This window comes from Pogona vitticeps, chromosome 11, assembly GCF_051106095.1.
Source record: "Pogona vitticeps strain Pit_001003342236 chromosome 11, PviZW2.1, whole genome shotgun sequence".
Taxonomy (NCBI): domain Eukaryota; kingdom Metazoa; phylum Chordata; class Lepidosauria; order Squamata; family Agamidae; genus Pogona; species Pogona vitticeps.
In genome coordinates, this window is record NC_135793.1 from 20,742,014 (window position 1) to 20,757,381 (window position 15,368).

A 15,368-nucleotide genomic window follows, 5' to 3' on the forward strand; every position below is an offset into this window, starting at 1 on the left:
GGGGTGGAATGCAATCCTGTTTAATCTCCTTTGCTGGCTGGCTGGCTCAGTGAGTTGGGTACCTGGCTTGGAAGCCACAGGTTGGACATTTAATTCTCCACTGTGCCTTCTAAGCGAACAACCAGCCTGTGTAGCCTTGGGCAAGCTGCACAGCCTCAAGAGAGTCCCTTAGGAGTACTCTATAGGTCGAAAACCTTGGAAAAGGTCACCCTAAGATGGAATACACTTGGGAGTGCATCATAATCATTGTCGTTCTTCTAAAATGACAATGCAATATATATGGTAAATATTGGGAGATGGGGGGGGGAGAGAGAGAGAGAGAGACAAAGGACTGGTGACATAGAAGGAGGGAGAATTTAGATCCTACAGTTTAGTAAATGGCAATGGGTTTGACTGTGCTCACAGTCTGTGCCCCGATGACTCTCAAGGTTCAGTTTGCAACGGTCCAAGCACAGATGTTCAGAACCACTGGGGCCCAGACTTTGTAGGCTGTCCCCTCTTTCCCATTTCTGCGCACCATGTGGTCCCTGCCATCCAGAATGTGCTGTGTGTTTGTTTTTCCAAGGGCAGCTCCCCTGGTCTGTTAGGATGACGAATGTTCCCTGTGTAACAGCTCATAAAGTAATGCTAACGACCTAAGTGAGGTCATTAATTTCAGTTTTATGCTTCAAGGGAAGGTGAGCAGACCTGGTCAGGTTTTGTTCATGCCAGGCCTGATGTTTAGTCGCTCGCTGGAAAGAACAGTGGAATAGCTATGGTATTGTTGGTGACGTTTTAGCGGTGTGTCGTGGGGGTATAAAACCTGAGGGCTCCGGTTACCCCTCCTTTCAGGGGGATCTCATCCCCTTCCCTCTGCTGCCCAGCTTTTGGTCTCAAACTCTGTTTTCTGGCCTCCGTGGGACTGTTGTTTTCTTCTCGCTACTTGTCCAAACTTCCATAGATCTGTACGTGGAGTTGTGGGTCATGGACCCCACCCAGAAAAAGGTCCCAAGGCAAGTGCACTGCTCTCCCCCACCCTACCGAAAAAGCAGGCCTTCCTCACTTTGAAGGATGTGCTTTGCCAAGAAGGGAACCAGCACCCCCATCTCGGACTTGAGCTGAACGTTGACACCCCAGGAGCAAGGTGGAGATCCCTTCTCATTACACCTTTAAGATAACTATGTAGGTTAGGATTTAGGAATTTATATAAAGATTGCCGATGAATTTCATAGGTATAGTAAAAATCCAGTAATTCTGTCCCTCAGTGTACCATGGGAAAACTTAAAAAATGCTAAAGAGGTTTCTTGCCGGGAAAATGTTTTTGGGGTAGCTAGGTGAGATGTTTTCAAAGATACGTACGTCATAAGAAAATGCATGTCAGGGAAAGTCTGAGGCAACACAGAATACAGAGTAAATATATAGAAGATACACACAGAAGAGTCATAAAAGTTAATTTACATTGATGTTCCTTTGATCCCAAAAATGTCCCTTTGAAATTTTCAGGATGCTCTTTTGAAATTCCTTTCTTTCAGGATGTCCCTTTTGATCTTCCTTCAGGAAGGAAACTAAGTATTTTATTGTCTTCCACATTGTTGTTGTTTAGCTGTTAAGTCATGTCCGACTCTTCATGACCCCCATGGGCCAGAGCATGCCAGGCCCTCCTGTCTTCCACTGCCTCCCGGAGTTGGGTCAGATTCATGTTGGTCGCTTCAATGACCCTGTCCAACCATCTCATCCTCTGTCGTCCCCTTCGCCTCTTGCCTTCACACTTTCCCAACATCAGGATCTTTTCCAGGGTGTCTTCCATATACCCTTTGCTAACGTGAACGTGTCTCTACCCTCCTCAGGCCATGGCTGTTTTCCATGAGTGACACCATTACTGGACTTTCGCTGTACATACGAAAGGAGAAGGGATCTCCGCATGCAGCCAGTGAAGGCATGGGCTGTCCGCTAGGCTTTGCATGCTTTACCTTATCACCTGATAGGTGTTCCATTCTCCATGATGATGGACGGTGCCCCTCTCCAATGGCTGGCACAAACGAAGAATACCAGCACTTGCTTAACCTGATGTTATCTAGCCTTTCAGCCTTAAAAGTTTCATGTGCAATGCCAAAAGAAAGAAAGAAAGAAAGAAAGAAAGAAAGAAAGAAAGAAAGAAAGAAAGAAAGAAAGAAAGAAAGAAAGAAAGAAAGAAAGAAAGAAAGAAAGAAAGAAAGTAAAGCAAGTGTTAATGTGGATTACTTCTCCCAGCAGGGACCCCGTGGGACAGAAGAGGAAGACAACCTGCTTGGCTGCGGGGGGCTACAAAGGGGTCTTCTTGAGCACCCCCGGCTCTGCTGCAGAAGCCCGTAGGAGCCTGAGAGCCTGTGAGTTTCCCGGACCCCTAGCTAGCCGGGGGCATAGGAAGCAGGATTCTCCCTGACAGTCATCAGCTAGCTCTCCAGGGTTTCAGCCCGAATTTCCCCACATGGAGATCCCTGGTGATCTCTCATCCAAGACCTAACAAGAACTGACCCTGTTGGCTTTCAAAATCAGATGAGGACCATGTGCTCTTTGCTGCCCAGGAGATATAAGTCACAAATATTGATCGAGACAATGACAGAGTGCTCAGATTTTATGGCCATGTTCCAGTTCTGCTGCCTTTCCTTTGTGGTGTGTTCTTCCTTTCATCAGTGTGGTGTAGTGGATAGATTGATGGACTAAGGTTCTCTGGAGACCTGGGTTCAAATCCCATGGAAACTCATGGGGGGAGCAGGGGGCAAGTCCTTAAATACCTCACTTCCCTTGAAAGCTCTATTAAAGGTCACTGTAACTCGGTTCTAACTTGATAGCAAATAATTAACAAACTCTTCTCCAACAGCAAACAATAGACCAGCCCTGGAGTAAAAGGGGGGGGGGGAGAAGAGACAGTTCAAAGAGAAAGAGGGAGGGGGAAAGAGACAGAGAATGCAAAGCAAGCATAATAAAATAAATGAGATGCTACTGTTGACCCTCTTCCTCATGATGCTTTCGGAGCAGCTGGAGCACAAGGCATTTGTCGGCATCAGCAGTATTTGCTCCTTGTCTGGTAAGTGAGGAGCGGCATACGTTGGAGACTCGAGTTATGCAGGAGGCAAAAAGAGCAGAGTCAACAAACAGGCTTCAGTTAATAAACCGACCGGTGAGCAAGATCTTCTCTGACCCCTGCACGCTTAATTTACCGCAACTTTTCCGTTCTTTCTTGCATAAAAAGGTGCATTATGTGCCCAAGATCAAATTCCCTCTTTAAATTCACCTTTTTTTAAAAAAAAAAACTGGCCTGCAACATAAAGATCTTGAAATCAGCAGGAAATGTTGTAGCTTTAGAGATTGGGAACATTTTGTAGCTTGCCAGTTGTTATCAGGGCTTTATTGTTATCCTGCAGTTCTCTCTGGTGTGGCACACCCAAACATGCAGCTGCAAATCCTTTTTACATCCGAAGGTTTCAATTTTTTTCTTTTTCTTTTTTTGTCTGAAATGAGCAGATGCTTTTTCAAATTAGCAGTATTTGTTCGTGCAAGGTAACCGTGCAAGATCACCAGGCAAATCCAATGGATCTGGGCCATATTTGGGTGAGTGAGGACGCTCTGGGCTTTATTGGGGGCTCAGGATCCTTTCAGGGCTGGCCCTACTCTTAGGCAGAGCAAACAGAACAAATTTTTTTTTGACCTGCAGCCACCGTTATGGCTTGAGGGCAGATCATTATCCGTATTGGAACGGTGGCTGCAGGTCAAAAAATCTGTAGGTCGAGGTTCCATCGACCTACAATGCATTGAAAACCGATCAATCCGTAACTGGCTGTTTCTGTTCCATTTTTTTCCCAGTCTGTAGATTGATTTTGTATTCGCGAAGGCTTTCACGGCCAGGATCTAATGGTTGTTGTGGGTTTTTTGGGCTTCTTGGCCGTGTTCTGAAAGTGGTTCTTCCTAACGTTTCGCCAGTCTCTGTGGCCGGCATCTTCAGAGAACAACAAACTGTGCAGAGGACAGGTTGCTGTCCTCTGAAGATGCTGGCCACAGAGACTGGTGAAACGTTAGGAAGAACCACTTTCAGAACACGGCCAAGAAGCCCGAAAAACCCACAACAACCATGTAGATTGATTCTCCGGCTGCAAGTCGAACCTAAATTTTGCAGCCAGAGAAGTCTGTAACTAAAAAAGTCTGTAAGTCGAGCCATCTGTAAGTCAAGGGTTCACTGTATCCTCCTCCTCCTTCTCCTCCTCCTCCTCCTCCTCCTCCTCCTCCTCCTCCTCCTCATTATTATTATTATTATTATTATTATTATTATTATTATTATTATTATTATTATTATTATTATTATTATTATTATTATTATTATTATTATTATTATTATTATTATTATTATTATTATTATTATTATTGGGTCTCTCCCTGTCCGCTTCACGAGTGCAGCCCAGTTTAAAAGAGAGGAAAGAAAAGCTTTCTCGGAGTCTGTTAAGAACAGAGCAGGAGCTGGCCTCTTTTCCCACTTCAGTTCACTTTATATTTTTATACACTGCCCTTTAGCCTGGCCTTTCGAAGCCGCCCTCATTACCACAGCCCTTTCCTCTCCAGCCGTTACCGGGCAGGGCTGCTGAAGTATCCCCTTGCTGTACCAAAGCCACTTTCCCTCTCCACAACATCAAGCCAAGGAAACAGCGGCAAATTCTGGAGGGCCCCTTCTTCTCCCGGCAAATGGGCTAAATAAAATGGGAGTATTAATCACCCTGCCTGCGAGGTTTATTTTGATCTCTGCGGGCTGTTTCTGCCTTGCAGGAGAGAGTCCCTGGTGGCAAAAAACAATGTGAAGCAGATAAATAGATGATCCTAGGAACAACGGGTGCTGTTGGTTGAAACTCCCTCCGTAGAAAGGAACACCTGCAGTACAAAAGCACATTTCAGCAGGACGGCTTTGCTCTCTAAATCTTGGCCATTAAAAAAAAAGAGAGAGCAAAGCTTCTAACATTTTTTAATTTTTTATGTTTCAATAAAGGTGAATGGTACATCAACTATTTCTCTTCCCTTCTCCTATATTTTCTCAGGAGGGGGAAGTTATACGAGCTGTCCCCTTTCATGGGGACATTAGATGTGGCCTTATCCTGTTTAAGGCTCTTGGTCCATCTAGACCAGTACGATTAGCTCTGACGGGCAGCAGCTCTCCAAAGTTTCAAGTGAGATTCTTTGCCAGAGCAGACAAGACTATATACAACATGTGTTATCTGTCCTCAAGTTGGATCTGACTTACAATGACTTTAATAGGACTTGGAAGGTAAGTGACATATTTAAGTAGTGGCATTCTCTGTCCCACCACTGACCATGAGTTTCCATGGCCAAGCAAAGATTCAAACCCAAGTTTCCATATTCTGTTACTGTATGTACTACAGTGGGGTCTTGACTTGAGAACTTAATCCGTATTGGAAGGCGGTTCTCAAGTCAAAAAGTCTGTAAGTCAAGTCCCCATTGACCTACAGTGCATTGAAAACCGATTAATCCCGTAACAGGCCATTTTTGTTCCATTTTGGTTTTTTTCTGGTCTGTAAGTCAAATCTCAGTCTGCAAGTCAAACCTAAATTTTGCGCCCAGAGAAGTCTGTAACTCAAAAAGTCTGTAAGTCAAGTCGTCTGTAAGTCAAGGGTCCACTGTATACCATATTGGGCACACCCAGACAAACCTTGGCTGAAAATCCCTGGTGGTCCCTGGTGGTCTTCCACATAGATACCAGCTAGTCTTCTTACCTTCTAAAACCTGGTGAGACTGGCTATGTTCTAGGTGGTATAATGGAAAAGGAAAATCTGATCTAAACAGAGTAACTTGGGTGCACATGGGATACCATGAAAAGCTGCTGGAAACTGCAGGCGGTAGAGAATGAGGCAGCCAGAGGACCCTCTGAGATAAGCTTTTTTGGATTCTATATTACTCACATGTTATGTCCATCATATTGCTTTCCCTTTTGCTTCCAGGCCCAGTTCAAGGTGCTGGAGCAAGTCCCAAACTGGTGGTTTCCAATCCCTGGCCTTCCAGAGGGTTTGGATGTTCTCTTCCACAATCCTTGACCTTTGGTCTGCTGGCTAAGAGCTTTTGAAGTCCCAAAGATCTGACATGTCCAAGGTTGTGAAAACTATTCCCCTAAATGACCTAAGCCCATAGTATCTGAAAGACCATTCCTTCCCATAGGATATCACTAAAAATGCTTAAGGAATCTCTGGTGGCCATTAAATACCCCAGCATAGTTACGTCCCGTGTACCGATGGGAAAACTGGACAGTGAAGAAAGCCAATTGCAGGAAAGGGCAGTCAATTTGTTTGAAAGGGGATGTTGGAAGAGAGATTTATGAATACCTCAAGAGACTTTCCTTGTAGCATCTTCATCATCGTATACCAGTGGTTCCCAACCTTGGGTCCCCAGATGTTCCTGGACTCAAACTCCCAGAAGCCTCCCCCCTCACTGCGCTGGTCAGAACATCTGGGAGTTGTAGTCCAAGAACATCTGGAGGCTCAAGTTTGGGAACCACTCTCAAATGCCATCATTCCAAATATGCAATAAATGAAGCATAAACCTGATGCAAGCAACATACCAGTCATGCTGGACCGACGTAGGATGGCGGCTGATTTCTTCCTGGGAATCTTCCTATGGAATGAATTTGTTCCTCTACAAACTCTGGATGCTTCTTATATTTTTCACTGCCTATGTTTTAAATTAGTTTGATCTTCTGCCAAGGGAATTGCTTTCCCTAGCTGAGGTCCTCTCAAACATTTCACAGCAAGATGGATGGGATCCTGTGCACAGGGAGGGGATCTTTATAACGAGAAACGGTAGGAGAGAACAGAGGCCTTTTTTCTTGTGTTAGCTCTGCTGGAATCTTGTTGTAGATACATAATCAAGGGCAGGGATGGGAAAGACAAACAGATTAAGTGATTGAACGGGATGGTCTAATCATTTTCTCATCACTGGCTTCCGTTTTTCTTGGCTGTAATGGGATTAGTGAACGTTCAGGCTATTGATCACGGGGGGAAGTTTAGAAAGAAGGAAAGTCGGCAGTGTGTTGCAGTTCAAATGTGCCCTGGATGTACTGCAACTATTGAAAGATCTGGAGCAGCTGTCTTCAACCTGGTGGCTCAGGTTAAAAAGAGGAAAGGCCTTTTGCTTGAGTTCTTAAGGAGCAAGTGCTGTGTGCCCTAGTGCACCACAAATAACAAAATGTTGTTGCGAGACCTCAGGTTGTCTAGGATTCAAGCTTTCATCAATTGCAATCCACTTTATAGAATCATAGAATTGTCATAGGGTTGGACGGGACCTTGGAGGTCTTCTAGTCCAACCCCCTGCACAAGGCAGGAGACCTCCTACCATCTTGGACAGATGGCTGTCCAATCTTTTCTTGAAAACCTCCAGCGATGGGGCACCCATAACATTGGGAGGCAAGCTGTTCCTCAGACAGGAGCCTCATCCATGGCTTCATCACATGCATGATCGGGACTGTAACTTCCCAGTTTCCCCAGTGGCACGACCAGTGGTAACCTAAGTTCAATAAAGCATGATTTCCAGGTTCTGGGTAGAACAGCACACGAAATCAATCTCTTGTAGGTGGTCATTTTAATAGCTCTGAAATTGGATCCTCTCCTGCGCTGGTAAGTTAAAATGGCAGGTGCTGCCAGCAACCTTTAATGAGCTCTTCCTTCCAAAGGTGTTTGTTTTCTCCTGTCTCAAAGCAAGGGGACCTTGACCGTAGGCTCTCCAGAAGGCTTGGTGGCCGTTGGCAACTGGCCGGTAATACTGACCCCCTGATGCCGGGTCCGAGTCCTGTGATGATCACACAACCTTGTTTTAGGAAGGCCAGTCAACCACTTGAAGGGTTGGCTAGTCTGGACCAGATTTGCAGAAGAAGAAGCATAAAGAGGGAGACCAGAAACCTTGATGATGTCCATCATCCACAGTGAGTGGCACCTGGAAAGCAGACCAAATGGCAGGCGCAACACTTGAGCATGATGTGTTGTAATTGTTTTTTAAGATTATTTTAAATAACCAGGTCTAATTTTGCATCTGTGCACATGCAACCGACAAGTAAGAATTGTTTTTTTATTATTATTATTATTATTATTATTATTATTATTATTATTATTATTATTATTATTATTATTATTATTATTATTATTATTATTATTATTACTACTACTACTACTACTACTACTACTACTACTACTACTATTACTATTACTGTTACTATTACTATTACTATTACTATTACTATTACTATTACTATTACTATTTATATATAATTGCACATGGTTTGGAGAAAGGACATCCATAGAGTGCATCCTCCCTCTCTGAGAAAATTAAATCTCAGGCTGATCAAGCGAAAATTGACTCATTGGCATGAAAGGGAACAACAACAAGAAGAACAGTAACAGCAACTAGGAAAAAGAAAAAGAAAAAAAAAGGACCTGCATGGTGCCTTTATCAGGATCAGTGATAAATAAAAATTATTATAAACACAATTCTGAGTTTATAGGAGCTGTAAGTAACTGCTGCCCTTACTGGCAAGATGGACGTTCTGAGACCTAGAATCCAGAGAGAAGAAATCGTTTGATCTGCTACTAGCTCTGTATGGGACAAATGAGAGGAAAGGGTGGTGTCATGGACAGAGTGTCGGATGAGGACTCAGTGGACCAGGGTTCAAATCCCTGCAGGGCCTGAGAAGTTTACTGGGGAGCTGGAACTGGTAAGGCCACTCCTTAAACACTTCAGATACCTTGAAGTCACTGTAAGTCAGAAGCAACAACAGATGCGGACCGTTTTGCAGTACCTAGGTTTGTTCACTAGAGGTCACTAGGACAACGAGGAAGAACACCTAACAATCGCAGCTCCAAAAAACCCCAAGAGAATATTTACCTCCTCCATGCCCTTCAGTTTTATTTGACAGCAAGTATGAAGAAGGCTAGCCTTGTCTACTGTCACAGTCATTCGCGGAATGTGCTGCTTGAGTTGCCAGCAATATGAACTGAAAGAAGCCTGAATTTGTATGATTACGAATGCAACTTCATTCCAGCATCTTAGCAAGAGGGGGGGAAAAAACCCATCACAGGAAGATGGCAGCCAGCAGTGTCCAAAGGATTTGAAGTTCATTTAATTTATACCTTGCTTTTTTAATGGAGAACCATATCCAAAATTGCTATCAAAAAGGTATAAAAACACATGTTTACTCTTTTTTTAAAAAAAAATCCAAATATAGCAAAACACCCCCTCCCCCAACATGGCACTATGTTGTGAAAGAATTAAAGGTCAAACTGAAGCTGAAATGTCCTCTATCCCTCTTGAAAAATTTGGAATTTTATGAAGCCATATGTTCTCTCTCTCTCTCTCTCTCATTGTGTGTCTACGTGTGTGTGTTTGTGTAAGCAGTCCTTTCTGAACAGACCCATTTGACTGATTCCACAGAGTGCTGAATCCACCCTCAAGTTTAATTCAAACTTTAATGAAGCTATCCAACGTACCGCATCTTGGAGGGGGGGTGAGTGATGTGTAATGTCCATCACCTTGGATAGCTCCCCTGTGAAGTAAAGACAGAGACATAGAATGGATTAATTTAGTGGTCCCCAACCTTGGGCCTCCAGATGTTCTTGGACTTCAACTCCCAGAAATCCTGGCCAGCAGAAGTTGTGAAGGTTTCTGGGAGTTGTAGTTCAAGAACATCTGGAGGCCCAAGGTTGGGGACCACTGGAATTGACTGGGTGAAATTTGGGCCGCTGACCCTTCTTAAGGACTCTAATGATACTTCTCTTCTGGGACATTTCTATATAACGCCCCCCTTCGATCAGCCTTGTCATATTTTCTTCCTATACCTTAAATGGTGAAAGCAAATAAGGGCTTTGACGGGGTTGATTTTCATTCACTCTTTCTTCCTCATCCACTTCAGGCTTAGTTTAGGTTAGATCCACCTTCTCTCCTGCATGGATTCTGTTGGGAGGAGAGCGGAAAATAGAAAGCCACCTCTTCGTTGTCATCGGGGAAAGGAAAGCAGCTTAAGATCGAACGGCAGGCTTAGCCAACAGCGGAAAGGCAGGGCAGGCATTGCCCAATATCTTGTGAACTCCCTTTTCACGAGGGTTCTTTGATGATCTGGAAGAGTGCTTGTACACAAAGTAGGAAAGAGGGAGACCCTGCCACACTCCTGTTATTACCCCTTCTCCATAGAATGGTTTTATGGTTTGGCAGCCTGTGAAATCTGGCCCCCAGCCAGCAAGAAAGCACAGAAGGGAACTCTCCTCATCATCATTTTCTTGCATCTGGCATCATTATAAATATTTGAGGGTGTAAACAACAGATCACTTTTTGCGGAAATATTTCCCTCTCCCCTCCTTTTGGCAGCTAGATGATGGCTTTCTCTTTTGCGTGTTTACGGGTCCTCTTCTTTAACAAAAGAGGAGCACAATGGCGTACGCATCCAGACACTGGAAGACCCTGATATGAAGATTATAACAAATAAATTATTTCAGAAGAGTCTGTGTAACCAACCAGAGGAGAGAGAGAGAAAAAATTCTCATGGTGTTATCAGTGAAAAAAAAACAATTAGTTGGATTGGATCCAGACCTAGACTCTTTGAAATCAGTGGGATTTAAGTAACAATTAACTGAAGTTCAATGTACTTCAGTGGCTTTCATATGTATAAATTTGGCTTCCAATGCTAGGTTGTTCTCACCCCATTATTGAACCATTTTTACTAACAAAGACCTTCAAACATAGAACCCCACAGTTATACAGCAGCTTTAGAGAGTAAAAGGGGGAAATATCTATTGATACATCAGTCATCACATAAATCACTAATTTGCTAGCCCAATATTTATAGAAAATAATAAATCTCAATATGCCATCAGCTCAGCTAAGTTAGAAAATCCAAATCTGATATTTCTCTCCCAAGGAAGCAAAATATTTATCATCTTTATGTTTCCATTAGAATCCATTCTGTCTTCTCTATATTCTAACACATGTACATTTTAAACAACCTAATAAAGACCAGAGTTTCATCTGCTGTTATCTTGCTGATGGTTGGAATGTCTTTCTTTTTCCAAAATCTTGGCAACCATGAATAAATGATAAATCAACTCAGCTGTTTGCAGATATCTCACTGTTGGTAATTCTAAGTTTGATGACATCCCAACAGTTATATTATTTCTTCCTCTTCTGCCACCTAGACCCAAAAGTGTCCTCTAATTTCTATGGCCTGTGGAATTTGTACTTTCTTCCCCTCCTTTTCCTGCTGAAATCTCCCATGAAGTGTTTCCCATCCTTCTAGAAGATAGACAGTGTCCACTTGATAGTTTGGAGTTCATCTCAATGATAATTAAATTTAGAAACAGCTAGATTCCCTTGCCTTAGGGCAAGGATGGGCAGACAGTAGATGGGTATCTACTGATGGAACTCCAGGTGCTTTTCATTAGAATAGCAGGGATTTCTGAATCCCCCCCATAATTTGATAGCAAGAAGTAAAAAGACAAATGAAATCAAAATAAAGAATTCCCTAGACTAGTTGGCCTTACGCCAATTAATTACACAGTCATGGTTTGTACAACTTGCAAAATCCCCAGTGCCTGAGGGATTCTGGGAGTTGTAGTCCAAAAAGCAACTTACCCAAACTCTGTAATCACTCATCTCCTGCCTACAGTGTATCTCCAGTGCAGTTCCCGGAGCTATACCACTAGAGTTCTCTCTAGCAGACAATTCTGAGTCCTTCAACAAACTATAAACCCCAGAATTCCCTGGGATGGAGTCGTGGCAGTGAAAGTGATTTTGAAGAGCAGTGCTGTATAGTCCTAATGCATATCTCGTCTCAAAGCTCGTTGTGTGTAAAACAGATGCTTTTGGTTTGGTTGCATTTGATCAGAACTTTGTCCACCTCAGCTGGCCCACTTTACAGCTGGTTCGGAATTGCTGATCTACAATGATCCACATATAGCTACAAAGCAGAACAGGTCCCACAAATAGGATGTCTGGCTAGATCTGGTTTAGAGGGCGAAGGATCACTTCCCTTACAGTTGTCAGATTTATGGGATTTCCGGGAGGCTAGGATTTCATCTAGGAGAGGCCACTGAGAATGGCCCTTCTTGTAGGCCAGCTAGTCACACAAGTGACTAGGAAGCAAGGAAGAGCTGAAGTGTTCGAAGTCTATTTTGCATTGTTTGTTTATTTATGACTGCTTCATTCCGGTTTCTCTCCTTCTGTTCCTATTAATAACTACTTCTGGCTACTCATGCACTGGATTGCTTAGGAAAAACTAGTTTGACTCTAGCCAGCTTTGTAGAAGTGCCATAAATAATCCTAAACTTTTGACTGATTGAAGAATTATGAGAGATGTAGTCCAAAAAGTCCCTTCTCTGAGATCTGGCACATTGGCAGAGCACATGTGTTGTATGAAAAATGTTGCCCTTGTCATGCCGGACATCTGCAATCAAAGATAGTAGAGACCAGATGCTAGAGACTCTCTCTCTCTTTCTCTGCCTGAGGCAAACACAACTTGACAAAGCAGGTTATGTTGGGTTAGATGGAACCATGGACAATTAGGGTACACTTTCAAACCACAAAAGGTCCTGACGAAATTTGGCTCTGTGTGGACAGGTTGTCCTTTCTTTTCATAAGGATGGAATTAGTGGTCCTGCAAGGGAGGGCAATGCCTGCATTCATACTCAACCTCTTATAAGTCATTGGAAGTTTTTTTTTTAAAAAAAATATTTTTTGCCACTTCACTGCTCTATAAAAAGCTTCCTGGGAAAGTATTAACAGATGGCCTCTTACTCTCAGAGATTGTTAGCAGCACTACCAGATGGCAACCTGAAAAAGAAAAATCACATTTTTCAAACCGGAGGAGGGGGGGGACGGGACAAATAACTTTGTAATGAAAGTACGTGTGCATGCAGCTCAAAAAAAGAAGGCATGAAACAGTCCTTTGATGGGAAGCAGTGTTTTCAGTCTCAAGCTCAGCCTTTGTTCGAGACTACACAGCAGAGTGGTTTATACTGGAGACTAGAAAGCTAGGAAGTGGGACACCTACCCGGCTGCCATAATTTCTCCCATCCTTTAGGGTCTGTTGGAGAGGGTCTGCTCTCAGTGGAGGCAGGTGACTCTGATTTCAAAGGAATGGCAAATATGCTCTAGGTTGCAGTCTGAACTTTGAAGTAGCTCTCCAAGGTTCTGAAGCTGTTCGTGAACGAGATCCATGGCCTTCCCCCTCAGAAAGGAAGCTCTTCCTTGCTTCTTATCCACGGCACTCCTCTTAATGGAGGAGACAAAGATTAGACATGGTGGTTAGGAGATTGTGGACACTGCTTCTTCTTCTTTTAAATGAAACTTTCCCAAGTTCTTTGTGTCGTTAGGCTACCATGCAAAGGGAGGATGGACAAAGAAGAGAATATAATTAGGAACGTGGGGACCTGCTTCATATTCAGTCAGACTTTTGGTCTGTTTAGTCTAGCACAGCCGCCTAGAGTGGTCCTGAGTTGGCTAGATAGGCGGGATATAAATAAAATAAATAAAATAATAAATAAATTCTGACTGAGCCTAGTTTCCATCCAACACTGGATGTTTGGGTACAGCCAGGCCTAGTTCAGCTTCAAAACCTTTCAGCCGAGACCTTCCCCCCCCCAGGCGAGCCACACTTAAGTGTCCGTGAGGTGTCTGTCTGTCAGGCAGAACTCACAGAAGGGAGAATTATGGGATTTGCAGTCCAAGAAATAATAATAATAGAAATCCTATCCCTAGCAATTGCTCTGGGTTGCCACACACGATGCTTTCCTATCCGCTGACCCAAACCTGCCTCTCACCTGTGGCAGAAAGCAAAGAACTGTTGCCACGTATGCCAAGTCACTGGCCCTGCCCACCTTTATGCCACCTGCCTGAATGACCGTTGTAACTTTCCAGCCCTGCCTGTTTATTGTTGTTGTTGGATGATGTGTGTAAAGGTACGTTGGCTGTTTGTGCGATGAACAGTGTTCAGTGACAGGTGTGTGTGTTGGATGAGTGGCAGATAAGACCATTGTGGCAGTTGGGTGGAAAGAAGAAAAGGCATCCATACAATCTTATTTTCTTTGGTTGTTTTCTGCAGCCCATGAGGAAGGAAGATAGTGTATATATATGAGTGTGTGACTGTTTAGAGCAGTGATCCCCAACCTTGGGCCTCCAGATGTTCTTGGACTTCAACTCCCAGAAATCCTAGCCAGCAGAGATGGTGGTGAAGGCTTCTGGGAGTTGTAGTCCAAGAACATCTGGAGGCCCAAGGTTGGGGACCACTGGTTTAGAGAGTTAGATGGGTTGCCAAATGTGTGTTGAAATAGGGTGTGAGAGGAGGTCTGATGAGCAGTGTGATAGAAGGAGAAGAACTGAGACAGAAGTAAGGTTAGATAGTTCTACAAAAAGGTGGAGAAGTTAGAATTTGGCTTTGTTTAGTTTAGATAAAAGGCTGTATGAAAAATCCATCTCTTCATTGTTTATGATTCCAAACCTTTGAGTTTTAATCTTTTGCTCAAAACAAAACCCTCTTTTTTTCATTGAACGTCTCTTTATTTTCTGGTAGCAGTTATGATCACATTGTCTTCTTGGTCACAGGTGAAACAAAAGGGAAAAAGGAGGGGAAGGAAAATAAACCATCTAAAAGGTTTATGGTTTAGGCAGTACTGGCAGAAGGATGGCCTCGGGGTTTGAGCTACAACACAAAGACTGGAATAAAAATCTTCCACAGAGTGAAGCAGAGACTGAGGAAGGAGGCAGAATGTTCCAGGTGTGGGGAGACAACGGTGTGAATGGCTGCACAGTGGGTGCCTAATCAGGTAGTAGCAGGGCTAAGTCCAACAACACTGTACGTATCCTAGTGAACCCAGTAGAGGCAAGCTTAGGGTGGTGCAATCTCTTGCTTCTTCTTCTTCTTTCCCTACTTTCTCCTTCCCTGCATCGCCAACAGAGGAACAAGGAAAGGTGTGACTTTTCCTGAAGCAGGGGGGAAGAGCCAGTTCCTTTTCTTGACTGCTGGTTCTAAGAACATCCTCAAAACCAAGACATAGATGTGTTTGGCTGTTTCAAAGTGCAGGCCACCATCTCAGAGATCATCCTTTCCACGGTGCCTTGTTCTCAGGAGAGACTTCAACCAGCAGCATTCAAGAAGTAGCTGGTCCTGTGAAGACATGGCCCCTTCCATCTGGAAGCACAGTCTCTTCTGGTCGTTTCTCTTGTGGTGGCACAGACGGTTGAGAGGAAATCTGATCTGATCTGATCCTTTCTGACCCAACCCAACCCAACCCAACCGCCAACTCCGAAGGACTGCCCATAGCAGTCCCATATGGCCCCTGAACTTGGGATGATGAAAGCAGCAACAAAAGAAACATCACATTTGC